The following is a 15,463-nucleotide window of genomic DNA, read 5'->3' as shown; positions in this document are numbered from 1 at the left end:
TTCATCTGGATGCTGTTGGGAGAAAAAATATTGGAGCTCATTGGAGGATGAAAATTTGCAGCAACTGTCAAGGTTTTGACGTTTGTTTTGTATTGGAATGAAAAAACTTTTTCCAAAGATTTCATAAAACTAATGCATATGCATATTAACCACTCTAGTCAGGTAGGTAGGGTAGTGGACTGAGATGTGGCAATTCCAGGAGCAAGTCCTGATTCAGAGCAGTTATTCATCCCAGTGCAACCTTTTGTCTAGGCTTAACTGCGCTCGCTTAGACAACAACTTAGAATGGCAGATGTGCCTTAAGTTAGAAGGCAAAAGGAAATGTTTTTCTGTGGGAGAGAGCTGGAATATGTCTTGTCTCAAATTTTATTCATCTGCTTAAGATCTGTCCTTCTGTTTTTATATGTGAATGTTACATAAAGGACATCTTTCAGTCAAGCTTTTTGTTTTTCAGGCTTTAGTCAGTGGGATTTTTCAAAACCTCTGGCCTAACCGCTTCCATTGAAATCAATGGTAAATGGACTTCCAGGGGAGATGGTTTGGCCAATGCTCAGCACTTTAACTTATAAATTTTTTCTTCCACTTTAATTTGTCAAACTGCAAAAATGACCATTTTTATGTCTAGTATTCCCTCTTTCTCTATGGTTCTGATGATTACATACTTTGATCTAATTCTGTTCACATAAGTCAGTGGGAGTCAATGTTTCAGGCCCACAGATGCCCTAATGCTGGCACAGGTGCAGTAGGTTGGGCCTACCTAACAGTCAGTCATCTGTCCCTAATGCTGCACTGGGTGTTATATACTTTGATCTAATGCTGTCCACATAAGTCAATGGGAGTCAATGTTTCGGGCCCAGGCTTCGAGGAAGGCCAGAGCACACCCTGACCCCACAGCCCACCGGGGACATCAGTTGGTGGTTCCTTCATGGGGCTGTGAGCATGGGTGTGTACTTGGCACGGTTCACCCCTTACCCTGACACCTGCTCCTATTGCAGCATGAGGGAGACCCTGGTGCACATTTATCTCCAGTGTGCCAGGTTGCAGCCCCTCTTCCGGCTCCTCCAGAGCCTCCTGCTGATGTTCTGGTTGCACTTTTCACTGCACCTGTTCATCTACGTGCATCCCATCTGTGGCCCTACCAAGTCAACCTCCTCCTAGCCCTGGCCAAAATGGCTATCTACATGACCAGGGAGAGTGGGTTGGCGGGAGGGCGCTCTACAACTGTGGGCAGAGTTCCTCAGGGCAGCGTCCAGTGGCTCCCATGACACGTTCCGGGGGCAGTGGGTGCTGTCTGGGGTTCTCTGCTCGGTGTCCCTTTCTGGTTCCCTTTGTTTAAACCTGTGACCCCCCACACTCCTTCCTGGTTTTGATTAGTTGTCCCCTGTACCTAGTTGTATCCTGGGCTAAGTACCTCCTCCCTTTAGACTGGGGGGAGAGGCCTTTAGCAGTGGGCAGGCTTGTGACCGCCACCTTCCCAGGTTACAAACAGTACAAGGGGAAAGTTAGCAGATTTGGTTGCATCCCACGCTTGCAGCTGGTCCCCCGGGCAGGGTGGGCAAAGGAGTCTGTATATACATAACACTTAGTATCTTCTGCACCTGTGGGCCCAGAGGAGACAAGCACGCCCGGGGTGGCTAGGAAGGGGCCGGAGGGCGGGTGGGTGGGGGAGACGCAGGCCCACCTGCCCCCCCTGCGTCCCAGCCCAGGGCCCTACCAGTGTCAAAGGGTTCGGCCACTAAGTCAGCTGGGCTCCAGCCGCAACACACTGACCCTGGTGCGAGTGCAAGCTCAGACAGACCCAAGTCAGCTGCCCCAGGCTAATTCCTCCCACTCTGAACACAGCTATCTGTAGGTAGGAATCAGCTTCCCCAGGATAGGTGGCTAGCAGGAGTCCCTTGTCGGCCACTGGCAGGTCCAGGAACTCCTCAGGGCTCTCAGCGGAGGGCAGGTCCTCCGGCATACAGGGCTCAGGTGCCAGTTCCCAGACAATGGGCAGCTCCTCTAGGTTGTGGCTGGTCTCGGGGCGGGGGATCCTTCCCAGTCAGAAGTCTCTGGTAGCTCTGCCCAGTCATTAGGGCCTGGTAGCCCTTACCAGTTGTGAGGGCCCAGCAGGCCCTTGAGACTCTGGCTGGGTTGGGCTCAGGTGGCAGCCCATGGGAAGGAGCATCCTTCTCCAGCAGCAGCTTCCCTGTGATTGAGCTGCTAGGCCAACCTTTTGTACTTCCCCTTCCTGTCTTGGCCCTGCCCCTCTGCTCCCAGGTTCTAAGGCCTGCAGTTCTCTGATCCCTCCAGCAGGGGCATTGCAGCCCTTGCTAGGGCCTAGGCTCTGAGGAAGGCCATAATGCTGTGCAACAGTCATTATTCCCCCCTCTTCCACGTGTATCCCATATTTATTTTAAAGCAACTTGCATGAAGAGCTGCATGGCTTTACTACACACAGTGCTATTTCCTCATATAGGATTGGTTTATTAATATATACATAGCCCTTTGTGTCCAAGATGAACATGTGGTTTTCAGACCAGATTAACATTCTTCAGCGACCCTCTGCATAGCCTGGCTTAATTGTTAGACAATATGTTATACCTGTCCCAGCTTTAAAATTGCCTTATGTTCAATAATTCAATATTTTCAGTAATATTAATCTACAGCATATAGGATTTCTTGACAGTATCTCATCACGGTTATGTAGAGGCTAAAGATTTTGTCATTGGTGATAACTAAACAGTGAATGGAAATAGTGATCTCGTCTCTGCAAAGATGGGTCAAAATGTGTGGGGAAACTGATATGAAATTCATGATAGATACCACTGATTAAGGATGGTTCTGTGCTCCAAGCACAGGACTGGGAATTGGGATATGTGAATCATAGGAGTGGGCTCAAAGAGCAAAGCTTGGTTCTGGATCCAAACTGCTCCAAAGTTTGTGGGGTGTTCAGGTCTTGTATTCTGATTCAGACCACTCCCTCCTGCTTTTACCATGGATTTCATGTATGCTCCCAGATGGATAGCACTTTATTGTTCTGATTCATCTTTAGAAGTAAGAAGATTCTTCTCAACTCTTAATTCAAGCCTTAATTCAGTAATATTTGTGAAGCACTCTGAGAACCTCAGATAAGCCGTGCTGTAGCAAAATGTATTTTGTAGGAAGAGGAGGAGTCTCTAAGAACACAGAGTGCAATAAGGCTGTTTGAAACCAAAATGAAATCTCTATTATAAAACTGCTGCCAAGGGCTCTGTCATGGTAGCCATCTTAGATTCCTTTCTGCAGAAAAGGGAATTAAAACAACTGCTTCAGAATTTTCAAAATCTCCATGTATCATTTTGTGTGGCATAATAGCAATGGGATTAATAAAAAGGAGGGTTTGCTCCAATAATGGTTTAGAACCACTTTAAAATCTCAGCATTTAACTAAAAATGAACATCTCAGTATATATCTGGTGGAGTAGATGGTGGCTGAAGTCTGAGTTCTCATTCTATCAGTGTTCTTGCTCAATTATGAGATTGCAAAGCTCAGAACAAACTGAAGCCACAAAGGATGGGAGACAGACTATTTATACAGCTGTGAATGCCAACACTAGAACATTACAGAGATAAGAAAAAAATAGTTACCAATTACCCAGAAAGTGTATTGCAACACACTGAAGCAATAATGAACAACAATGTGGCAACTGAGCAAGTTTGACTCATACTCTGTGCTGGGGTGGGGAAGAATAGGAACATGTAAAAACAATATGTCTGCATTTTTATTAGATTGACACCAGACAGCCAAACTAACAAACAGGAAACTTTACCTTACCATATGGAGTGAATATCCATAATAATACTTCATACATACACAATTCTGCAAGAATATCAACAGGTATTACAAGTATTAATTAAATCTCACAGCAGCTCTTCAAGGGATTAGCGTAACTAAGTGAGGTTAAATGCTTTGTCCAAAGTCCCACAGAGTGAAATTGACCCTGGTTTAGAAAGTCAGCACAAAGCCTGTGCACTGTTTAAGTATCACTTAAACTCTCAAAATAAAGTTTAAGCAGGCTGCAAATAGTGCATAGGCCTTGTGATGGCTCTCTGTATGGCAGGTCAATTTTAATTACAGGGAGTCTGTGACAACCACAAATAGAACCCAGGAGTCCTTGCTTCCAATCCCTTGCAATAACCACAGAGCAACAATGCCTCTGTGCAAGTAATTAATATCCAGCCATTTTAATGTCAAGATATATAAATCAATTTACTAAGGGCATAATAAATTCAACTAATGTAAAGAATCAACATTATATTTCAGGTAAATGAACTTGTCACTAACAGAAAGGAGATGAAAATAGAAATCCATGTTCAAATATTTGTTTGACAGCATCGCTTATTTTTCACTTTGTCTAGATGCTTGTGTCCTACCAAAAAGCCAGAGGTTATGTTCCCATTGTACCAAACCTGGAGATTGGCTGGCTAGAGAATTACAGGAATTATGTTCTTTCCTGGAGGAAATCCTTTTTGATCTCCAGTAGTTCAGGGCTCTAATTTGGAAGGGGGGGAAATAGTTTGGGACTCTCTCAAGCAACATGATTTTTATCTTTTAGCAGTCTCCAAAAGCTTATTGTGCTCTGATCTTGTGCGTCACAAGTGGCAGCAGTCATTTTATCTCCAGCTTTGCGGGCTAGGGATTGGCTTCAGTTGGAAATCATGTAGTATGATTTTATGGAAATAGGGTCCTTAATCAAATTTGTACTCAAAAGATTTGGTGAGAGACCCCTCAGGAAGTTGAGAGTATTATTGCCTTCCTTCCCTCCACGTTTCCTCACTATTCCCTCATTTCCAATGCTTAAGCATCTCTAGGCATTCCTTAATTCCTCTGGAGTTATTCAGTGGTGATGTTTTGTATGTTTGCTAACTGCTATGATCCTATGGATTCATTCTTTGATTTAGGCAAACAGCCTCTATTTTACTATCCATTTTTAAACAGACCGCCTCAATGTTTTCCATGGAGACTTTGGCTTCAAATCTAATGGCAGGACATGGGCTAAGGAGAGGCAAGTGTACACAACACTTCTCAGGGTTGGGCCATAAAGACTCTTACTCCAGACGCCACCCTCCTACAGTAAATGTTCAGACTTTGAATAACAGATTATTTAGCTTGTGGATCTCAGATTAAATAAAATCAAGTTTTTTTACCCCCTTCACTCTCTCCTTGGTCCTGTAGAAGGCCAGAGGATTTGTTTGGGTTGAGTCCTTTTTTTCTTGCGATAATTAGTCTCCGGTGTAATTAACATCAACATTTTTTAACTGCCCAAGTGTTATGGTAGGACCACTTCCTAAGAGTTACTGCTGCTTATTTCTCTGCTCCGAGACTAAACATCTACAGTAGGAGTAAGGGCTTTTCTGCCTGAGAAAGTTGCACTGCTTAAATGAAAGGTGTTATTTTAAACAGGTTTAGCTAAACCAGTGCAGGAGGTTGTGTGGACACTTGCTTCAGTTTAAGATGACTTACTTCCATTTATCTTAAGACCATTAGGAACAGGAAGAGCTACCAGTCATCATACATCTCGCACGCTGTGCACATCCTCAATCTTATGCTGAGCTCTGGGAAGGCTGCACTGTAGTTCAGCCTTTTGGCCAGCAGAGCTGCTGTGGGGCTGTTGAGTAGGCAAACAAGCACAGGAGGTGGGAGACTCTGAGTGGGAAACTGGAGGAAAGCTGGGTGGGCTCAGTTGGCTGCTGGGTGTGCTCTTTTACTGCCCCCTCTGCTGGGTCAAACAATATTGTGATAAAGTTGTTGAGTTTGATTTCACAAAAGTTCAGCTCCGAGTTTGCAGCAACTTCTACATTAATACAATAATTCATTAAAATCTATGGGCCAAATTCAAGTATAACTCCATTATCTTTGACAAAAGCCAGGGAAATTAACCAGAGATAATTAATTAATTCTTGTATTGATGTAGACTAATTTGGTCTAGTGCAATTTAATCCCTGAGATTATAATTAACAAGAACCACCATGTTCTCACACTTTGACTTTAAGTTTCTCTAAATATCCAGCACACTGTTTGCTTTCTTTTGTTTGTATCTGATCTTATTTTAAATAGGTCTACATCGAATCACAGAATAAAATTCCATAATTTTAGGAACTGTTATGGAAATTTCCTATCCAGTATGGTCTACGTAGACATGATACTAGTGCTTTATTTCGAATTTAGTTTGTCACTAAACCATTCCATAGACTGCACTAAGAAAAAGGTTTGTTTTGCCCAAAGACTTGGTAGAGCCACTACTACCACAACAACAAACCCTATTGAACCTTCGTACAGGTTTTTTCCACCTGGTCTGCAACAAAAAGGGCTTAAATTTACTATTTAAGAGTAAAATTCTGCTCTGTTATACCCAAGTAAATCCCAAACAGTAACTCCAGCAATTTCAAGGGAGTTATCCTGGATTTATAATGGATCACTGAGAGCTAAGGGCCATTGCTGTCAGGTTTTGAGAGAACCCGCTTGAATGTCGTATTTTTCTGATTTGATTTCATACAGCTAACATTAAGGGTGAGAATTTGTTCTGTGCCTCCTGGGGACAACATACACAGACACAGTCCAAGGGAAGAAAAAGTGGCTTTAAGATCTGTCTATTTTACCCTTGCCTGCTGGTATGAAATATTCTTTTACCTGAAACCACTTGTAGTTATTTATTCCTTTTGAAACTCCATACAAGAGCTATTTCCAGGGTTTCTGGCTGGAAAACATTCTAGCTTTATATTTTATTATAGTATTTGTGTACGTTCTTTTCATTTTAGGATGGCCAATACAGTGCCTTGTCTTTTATAGCAATGAAATGCTTCCTGTTCAAATACTAATTATTTTGTCATGTTATATTACCCCTTTAAAAATTACAGGCTGGCAATATATTACTAATGGTAATACAAGATCAAAATCATTGGTTGGGAATCCTGATGTGCTTAATAGCCCTCAGGCAGAAAAGAAAAGAGCTCTCCTTGAGAAGTGAAAAATGTCAAAGCTCTACTGCATGGAATTCATTTTCAGGCAAATGCTAAATTTAATTAAGACTGAGTGGGTCCTGTAATTTCCAGATGCTTAAATTTAAAACTATTGAGTCCTAAAATCCCACCATTTACAGATTTCACAGAAGACAAGATAATCAGATGAAATTCAGTGGGCAAGAGAGTTGTTTGAGATAATATTTGCATGTCCATTGTCAGTACACTGATTGTTTAATCCAGATAAATTAATTTTAAAATGTGCTTTTGTGCCTGTTTAGCTGAAACTTACAAAATAATATCCCAATTCTGCAAAGACTTACACACACAAGTAATTTTACAAGTGAGAAGAGCCATTGAACTTGAGGGAATGTGCATTAAGTTAACTGCATGTATAAGTGTGCAGGATCAGAGCTTAAGATGTTCTTCCTTACCGCACAGGAGTAGTAGGAGGATTGACTGATATTTCTAAAGTGCTTTGAACATGTAAAAGTATTACATAAGTGCTAGGTTACTATTACTATTTTGTTGTTGTTGTTGTTTATGGTGGCACTCCATACTTTTATAATTTCTATTATAGAGGAGTAGACTATTAATACAATTAGATGTGTCTCAACAGAAAGAATATGTTTAGTACCTGACTTAAAGATAAGAAGTTTATTAATGTATCCTGAAGTGTATATTATTGCAATACACTGTTCCTGTTTAATCATATATCAGCCACACAATTGATCAAATCCTGAAGATAATATGTTGCATTTAGGTTATATTATAACTAATATGGGACAGAGGTCTTATCATTTCACATGTCGGTTACTGCAACATCCTTCTCTCTGGCCTTAACAAATATAGTCTTGTCCTTTCATAATGCTGCTGTAAAGATCATTTTCCCCAACCTGTTGTTTTGACCATGTTATCCTCTCTTTGAATCCTTCACTGGTTCCTTCTCTATTGCATCAAACATAAGCTGTTTGTCTTCACTTAAAAGGCCCTTCACGGTCTTTCTCCACCTTACCTATCAGCTTTTATTCACTATTGATCTATCAACGCTTGCATCTGATCAGCCCATGATGTCTAATAAGTCCCTCACACTGGAAGGAGCTCCCCCTAAACATCTGAAAAGCCCACCTCATTATCCACCTTCAATTCCTCCTCAAAACTCTCCTTTGCTGTGATGCCTACAAAAAACCTTGACAACTGTTAGGTTTCTGGTGTGCAGAGACCACTGTGTTTCAGGCTGACCATTATTATCTCACCTGTCTGTATCCATCTGTTGTTTCGTATCTCATACTTAGATTGTAAGCGCCTTACTACAGGAACTGTTGATTTTCTGTTCTGTATTTGTACAACACCTAGTGCAATGGGGTCCTAGGACTCCTAAGTGCTACGGTAGTACAAATAATAAATCATCATCATAACAGAGTTTAAAAGTTACAAAACGGGGTGTGCAGCAGTGTGTACACCAAAGCTGCTGACAACAAGAAGTCTGAGCCCATGTTCCTCAACCCAGGCTTGTAGCCTGTTTATTCTGGCACGATTTTAAAGGCTCTCTTCTTTGCTTGTCTTAGGGTGACCAGTGGCAACACTTTAGCTGCATGAGAAATAACTCATCTCATTGTTATTCTCACTCTATCAGAGCTGTTTTTTGTGTAGTGAAGCAAATGCTATCTCACATCAACTACTCTGCCATTGCCTGTTCCTAGAGAGAACCTCACTGGGGCTGGATATTAATATTTTCATCCCCCATAACAGAGGTTATTACTGGGAGGGCCCATTAATTCCTCACTCTTTCCATCACCCCAAAAAATCCACTCAGTTTCTCCTCCAAAAACTCAGATTACCTTTCCTCTCCGTACAATACTCTACTAGCTCTCCAGACCCATGACAAGAAGTTTAGCAGATCTTTCTACCTAGGGTTACCATACATCCGGGTTTCCCAGACGTGACCTCTTTTTTGATCCTCTGACTGGGTAGATTTTTTTCAAATAAGAGGCAATGTCCTGGATTTTTGCAAGCAGATGTTGCAGCTCAGAAAGAGCTGTCTCCATGGCCCGAATGGTCCCTCCCCTGCAGCTGCTAGATCCCACCCACCAAGCTCCCTGCCCTGGGGAGAGGGAGAGGCATAAAGGGAGGTGCTGGCTGATGGCTAGTGCTGTGTCCTGGGCCTGCTCCAGCTGCCCTGACACCATGACAGGGAGTGGCCTTGCCCTGCACTTGAGAGTGAAGCCACAGGTACCCCTCCCAGAACACACCCCTCCAGCAACCAAAAATATCATCTCCTAATATGCACTCCCCTCCTCCACTCCCCAGATGCTCCCTCTAGTTCCCCTCCTCTCTCCTCTTCCACAACTCCAGCAGTGTCCTCTTTTGGGGAATCTGAAATATGGGTAACCCTCCTTTTATTTGACAGAAGGGGCAATGGTGGATCTTCTCCCTTCCTTCCTCTTTCCCTACGGGGTCATAAAGGGGATTGGCTGAGCTCCTTTCCCTCAAGATGGTCAGGTTTTATTTTTGCAGTGCACATCAGTGGATAGGACACTGATCTTCACTATGCTGTCTCTAAAAGCAAGTAAGGACTAGCAGTGCACCAATCAATTCACTCAGCAGCAGCCCCCATGGTTCCATATTAAATTCTAGAAAGTCTTCCAAACTTTAATCCCCTCATTAAATTAGGTATCCACCCTGACCATGGGCTATGTGAGTCTCAAAAGTTGCCTCCAATCCTGTTTTACTGATATTGGTATTTCCCTCACCAGCACTTCAATGAGATCAGCTACGCTACGTTCACATTGCTAGAACTTTATTGACCTGGTTCATTAGCTGTTTCTATGCAACTTCTTAAGGATGGAAACTGCTGTTTGGTAGTAACTAGAACTTATTCCCAAACTGTGTAATCAAGTGTCTCTTCAAGCTTATTATACAGGCTTAATAGAATATTCCTTTCATTTGTTTTGAATTTTCTCTCTTTTGTCAGTCCTTTACTACTGCTCAGCTTAATGGAATCCTTTTCTGAGCTCTTAGTACACTGAACAAATCATGAGTTTCCCAGTTGTTGCATCCAGATAGGCTTCTGTTACCATTCAGCATTTCGTGCTTCTTTACCGTGTCTCACCACACCTTGCATGTGAGTGCTTGCTAGTACATGCTCCTTTTTATGTCTTCATTGAGATGTTGACCCACTTTGATCTCACTGCATTTTCCAACATATTTTAGAACTTTATCTGAGATGCATAGTTCCCATTTATTCAATATCAAATTATATTTGTATATAACAGTCTTCAGCCATACCAACTAGTGCCACCAGACATCACTAGGTAAGCAGGGTCAGTAACCGGAAGGGAAACCTCTAAGGACTACTAAGTTGCTGCAGGAAGTATTTACAGGTAATATTTGTTTCTGAGTCAGTCTAGAAGAGGGGATAGTAAATGGTGGGAGAGCCATTTTTCAGATGGTATCTTTAAATTAGTTCCTGACTGCTTGTGTTGGTAACTGCAGTTGCCATGGCATTTGTAGTAAGAATGTGTTCATCTTGATGTCCTGACCAAATTCCAGCCTAACAGTTACTGCCTACTTATAATCCCCTTTGAAGTTTCGAATTGATAAATATTCTTAATTTCTTCTCTTAAATAGATAGTGTATTGTTGCAGCTTGGTTTTAAACGGCAGTTTTATTTCATTCCAAAATGGCTGCATTTCTGTGATAGGTGAAATTGTCTCTAAATATCCCCTACCTACCTCAAAGGCATAATGTGAGGCTGAACTCATTGTTCATAAAGCTCTTTGAGATCCTCTGATGAAAAGCTCTATGTAAATGTAAGGTATTATTGTGACCTGATGAAGAGCTCTGTGTAGCTTGAAATCTTGTCCTTTCAACCAACAGAAGTTAGTCCAATAAAAGATATTACCTTGTCTCAGGCATTATTGTAGTAAAGAAATCAGTTCGATTCCTGGGGAACTTGGAAGCTGCATTTGTATTGTTTCCTCCTAAGAGGTTGACAAAACATATTCAGAAGAACAACATGATTGTCAGGACAGAATTTAGTGAGACAGTTACCTCATTCTCTACTATCATAGTATCTCTCAGTGCTTCCTACTACATTTTGATCAGCAATCTCTTCCTACAACGTTAGCACTGAATCTCTGTAATCAAGAGCTCATGTCTAGGTGCAGTGTCAGTAGGATCCCATAGTTGGCTATCAGTTTAAGCATTGATGGCTGCTCTAATTGTTGCATAGATTTGAATTAAAGCTTGACAGGAGGTTTTTGAAAAGCTTTTGAAAAGCTTGACATTGATTGTATTTCATCTGGGATACAAGTTCTCCCTTATTCACAGTAAATGCCACTTGTAGCTCATCTCCCTTATCCTTGCTGTGTGCACCATTAAGCCTTCTTAGTGGGTGATGAAACAGTCACTGCCAGTCTCTCTCTCAGAAGACTCTGATAATAAATTTTGCACACTGTATTTTGCACCTGAAGAAGGTGTTGTTATCTTGTTTTAGGATGGCATTTGCACGTTCCAATCTGTGAGCTGTAGTTGTTTTCAAACCACCTTTGTAATGCAGATAATATTAGGAGAGTAACTTCTAAAGGATTTTGTTCAGGACTGCCATTCTAATTTGCTGTGCTCTAGATGGTTGATTATTTCACAGTAGTATAGTGGCTGATTTTAAAGTGACTTGCAAAAAGAATAAAAATTGGAATTTTGCCCTATTGGCTTCCTTAAGATGTATGAAGAATGTCTGAAAGTTGTGAGGGTTATTTTTAAGAGTATTTATTTCTGCTTGTTTATTGTATTAGAAATTAATGCCTGTGTTAAAGCCTGAAAAACTTCATAATAATCGAAGATTTGGTGAAATGATATTACAAGAAGGGAGTAAGTGAAATCTGAACAAATGAGAGTTGAAGGAAGTTTTAGTCAGACTATTTAAAACTGTTTCATTTATATCTATTTAACTTCAATGTATAATTCATTTTTTAAAGAAGGGGTTTCTTTGGTAAAGGTAGGCTTGGCAGGATTAGATATTTATCAGTTAATGTTGGTAAAGATCAATTTCACCATATACACACACACCAAAAATATTTCCATTGATGATAACTGAAATTTACATATAGGCAAAGAAAGAAAAATGCTGTTTGAGAATTTATTAGCATTTGATTTAAGGATATGTACTTTGTATTTTTTGAAATGTGATGTTGACAAGTTATGTTCTAACAGTTATAAAGCTTTAACTTTATGCATTTCAATGCCTATGTAATTAAATAATTACTTTTGACCCCCTGCCCATAGTTTCCCACAACTGTGAAAATTTAAATCAGTACAAATAAAAAAAGCTTAAATCCCATAATTATGTGCAACTGTGAAAATTTAAATCCATAATAATTGGGGAAAAAAAGCTTAAACATAAACATTGATATTATCTGTCAAAATGATAAAAAAAAAAATCTACTTCTGCCAAGCTTAGCTAAAGATTAGCAACACTTCCAAATACAGCATGAGCACACAGAAGTGCAGTGTTGTGTGGATTCTGTGATACTCAAGGCAAGTAGATTAAGATGCTGTAGACAAAGCAGTGTATATGCACACTTTCAGTTTAGTTATACTGTGTAATGATAGAAAAAAACATGAAAAAAACCCCATCCCATAGATAAGGCCTAATTCCTGTAAATCCTTTGCTTTTCTAATCAGTGCTCTGCACCAAGCAACAGTTGGACTGAGCCGCATACAATCTGGTCTTGGCTTTACTAAAGCCTTCATAATAATCTCTAATGGAAACAATTTCTAGAAGCAAATTATAACTGCTGTTTGGACTGAATGAGATACGAATAGGCCTGGATCTTTAATTGCTTCTTTTATAACTAAGAAAAGTTCAGCCATACATAGTATTAGATCAGGCAGAGTGAAGAGGGAGGGTTTTGTAGATACAAATAAGTTTGTAAGACCTTCAGTTGATTTGGACAGATATAAATTCAAGCACGGACTAATGATTAAGATTTGAACTTCTAAAGTGAAGAGAACTAGGTCTGTGATTACTGATTTTTTTTACATTTACTTTTAAAGGAAAGGATTTTAGGCTCTAGCTTATCCAAGGTTTGTCAACAAGAATCTCTAAGATACATATAACAGCAAGTACCACTGCTGAAATGGAGGCTACATTTGTTGATGTACTTGACCATGTCAAATGGAAGTTAGAAAGGAAGAAATGTATTAGTCTATAAGGGGGTTAATGGCTGAAAGAGTAGCCACTTGCATTAACTACTTGTATCTGTGGAAACCCTGAAAGAAGATAATACAGTAGCAACAGCTGCCCCTGAAATAATTTGTATACATGTTTGTTTCAGAGATTTCAGTGAAGCTGGTTGGAGGTCATTGTGAGGGCTGATAAGGATTCACATCAAATGCCAAAAAGAAGAGAGGACAAGGTCATAAGCCTTCCTGGTAGAAAAGCAGAGAATATTTAGCAGACAATACTATTTTTAAAATTCAGATAAGAGATTGGATCAGTGAAGAACACAATGGAGGTATGAATTATACAAGAGGGTAAAAGGTATGACTTTGTCTTAGCTTAGGGGAATGTGGATATTGTTCATTTAATGTCAAAGCTGAGAACTGTGTGTTGGATTCCCTCTGAAGATCATGAATACCAGATTTGTCTAATTTAAAGATTTTTCCATACAGAGGAGCTGAGTATTAGATGGACATACATTTTTTAAAAAGATGTTTTTCACATGAATATAATGCAGGCAAAAGGTGCCAATCTGATAGCTCTAGAGACTGAAATCCTTTAATTATCCACAGAACACGCAGTGTAGTGTAAGCTTCCAGCCTACTGCCTTGCTAAGATACCTCAAATCTACCTGAGGGGCTGCCTGGGTTTCCCAGGTCAGCAGCATCACCCAACAGCGAGAGTCAAGGGCCATGCAGCATCGCTCAAAGGCAAGAGTCACGGGCCCTTATGCTTAGTGCCTATACTCCCAGGAGTGGGCATAGGGGAAACTGGACCCATCCTACTCCACTAAGTTCCTGCAAAGCAGTAGACCACATACTTGGCCTTAGGACCATCTGGTACCACTACTCATGCTCCCTGGGTCACTTCCTACCCTTGTTCCCTGTACCTCCATCAGTGTCACAGCTCAGTCTTGGGATCCCTCGTGGCTTCCTCCCAGGTTCATCTCCAGAGCTCCTTTCCCTGGCAACTGTGAGTTGTTGCCCTCAGCTCTCACGGTCGATGGGCTTCCTGCAGCTTGGCTAGAATTTTGGCTTTGGTGGCTTGGAGTTCTCGCAGCTTCTCAGCAAGAGGCTGCTGCACCTAACTGCTCTCCTCCTCAGTCAGCCCAGACTGAGCTGAGCAGCTCCTTTTTGACTGCTCTCACCACTGGAAACATGACCACCAGAGGAGGGGGCACAGCTTCCTGTTTCCAAAGCAGCTCCTTAACCCTCACCTCACCAGTGTGGAGTTCATGCAACCCATCACATACCTTAGATGAACTATTTCTAGAGATGAAAGGGTAATTCAGGCTCTGTCTTTTCAATCCTCAATCTCTCTGAAAAGAGACAACAGTAATACCCTGCCTAGTGAGAACTTCATTGAGAATCACATATTTAAAAGAGCCATCATTGAACAGTCCTCAGATAATAACTTTCATTCACTATCTAGATGATCTAGAGTTAAACTGGGAACCTAGGAACCAGATGCTATCATTTTTTCTGATCCAACAGAAAGGTGCAGTGAATGGCCTTAGATTCTAAGGGCCTCATTCTCCACTGTCTTACAGTTTTTATAGACATCTAATCCTGTCCAAAGAGTGTGTGTAAAATGCTGCCATTCAGATCTAGTGGCATGTGCAAAGCAGTGGAGAATCAGGCCTTGGGAGACTACTTTCACAGAAACTAGGCAAGAAAACTAAAGACCATCTTGGAATGGGGTACTCCCAAAAACAATAACAAACCTTGCACCAGCTGTTTCCCTTTCCCATAACCTCCTTTTGGACAGACCAAAGGGGATATGCATCAAAATAAAAAAGACTTCAGTGAGTTTAAACATTCCTTTTCCTTCATATAAGGATGGTGATCAATTGTTTTCCATGTGTATCAAGGAAGAAATAATAGTTTAGTTTGCAGGAAAGGAGATTTAGGTTAGATATTTCTATTTCTAAAACTTTCTAATTACAAGGATAGTTAAGCACTGGGACAGGTTACCTAGGGAGGTTATAGAATCCCTGTCGTTGGACGTGTTTAAGAACAGGTTAGACAAACATCTTTTAGAGCTGGACTCAGGGCCCCCACATGGGGTGGGGAAGGAGTTACACTTTACCAGGGCACGGAGGCCCTGGGGGGCCCAACCCAGGCTGCAACCCCCATTACCATGAGGAAAAAATTTGTCATGGTTCATGAGATTGTATGTATGGGATGAGGGATTGTGGTATGTGTGTGGGAGTGGGGCCTGTGTTACAAGTTTGTACTGGGCCCAAAAACATTATGTTGGG

The sequence above is a fragment of the Emydura macquarii genome, unplaced genomic scaffold, assembly GCF_026122565.2.
Source record: "Emydura macquarii macquarii isolate MOO-44397 ecotype Brisbane River unplaced genomic scaffold, CSIRO-AGI_Emac_v2 contig_1253, whole genome shotgun sequence".
NCBI classification, from domain to species: Eukaryota; Metazoa; Chordata; order Testudines; family Chelidae; genus Emydura; species Emydura macquarii.
The sequence above is the reverse complement of the archived record's forward strand: the minus strand, read 5'-3'. Positions refer to the sequence as shown.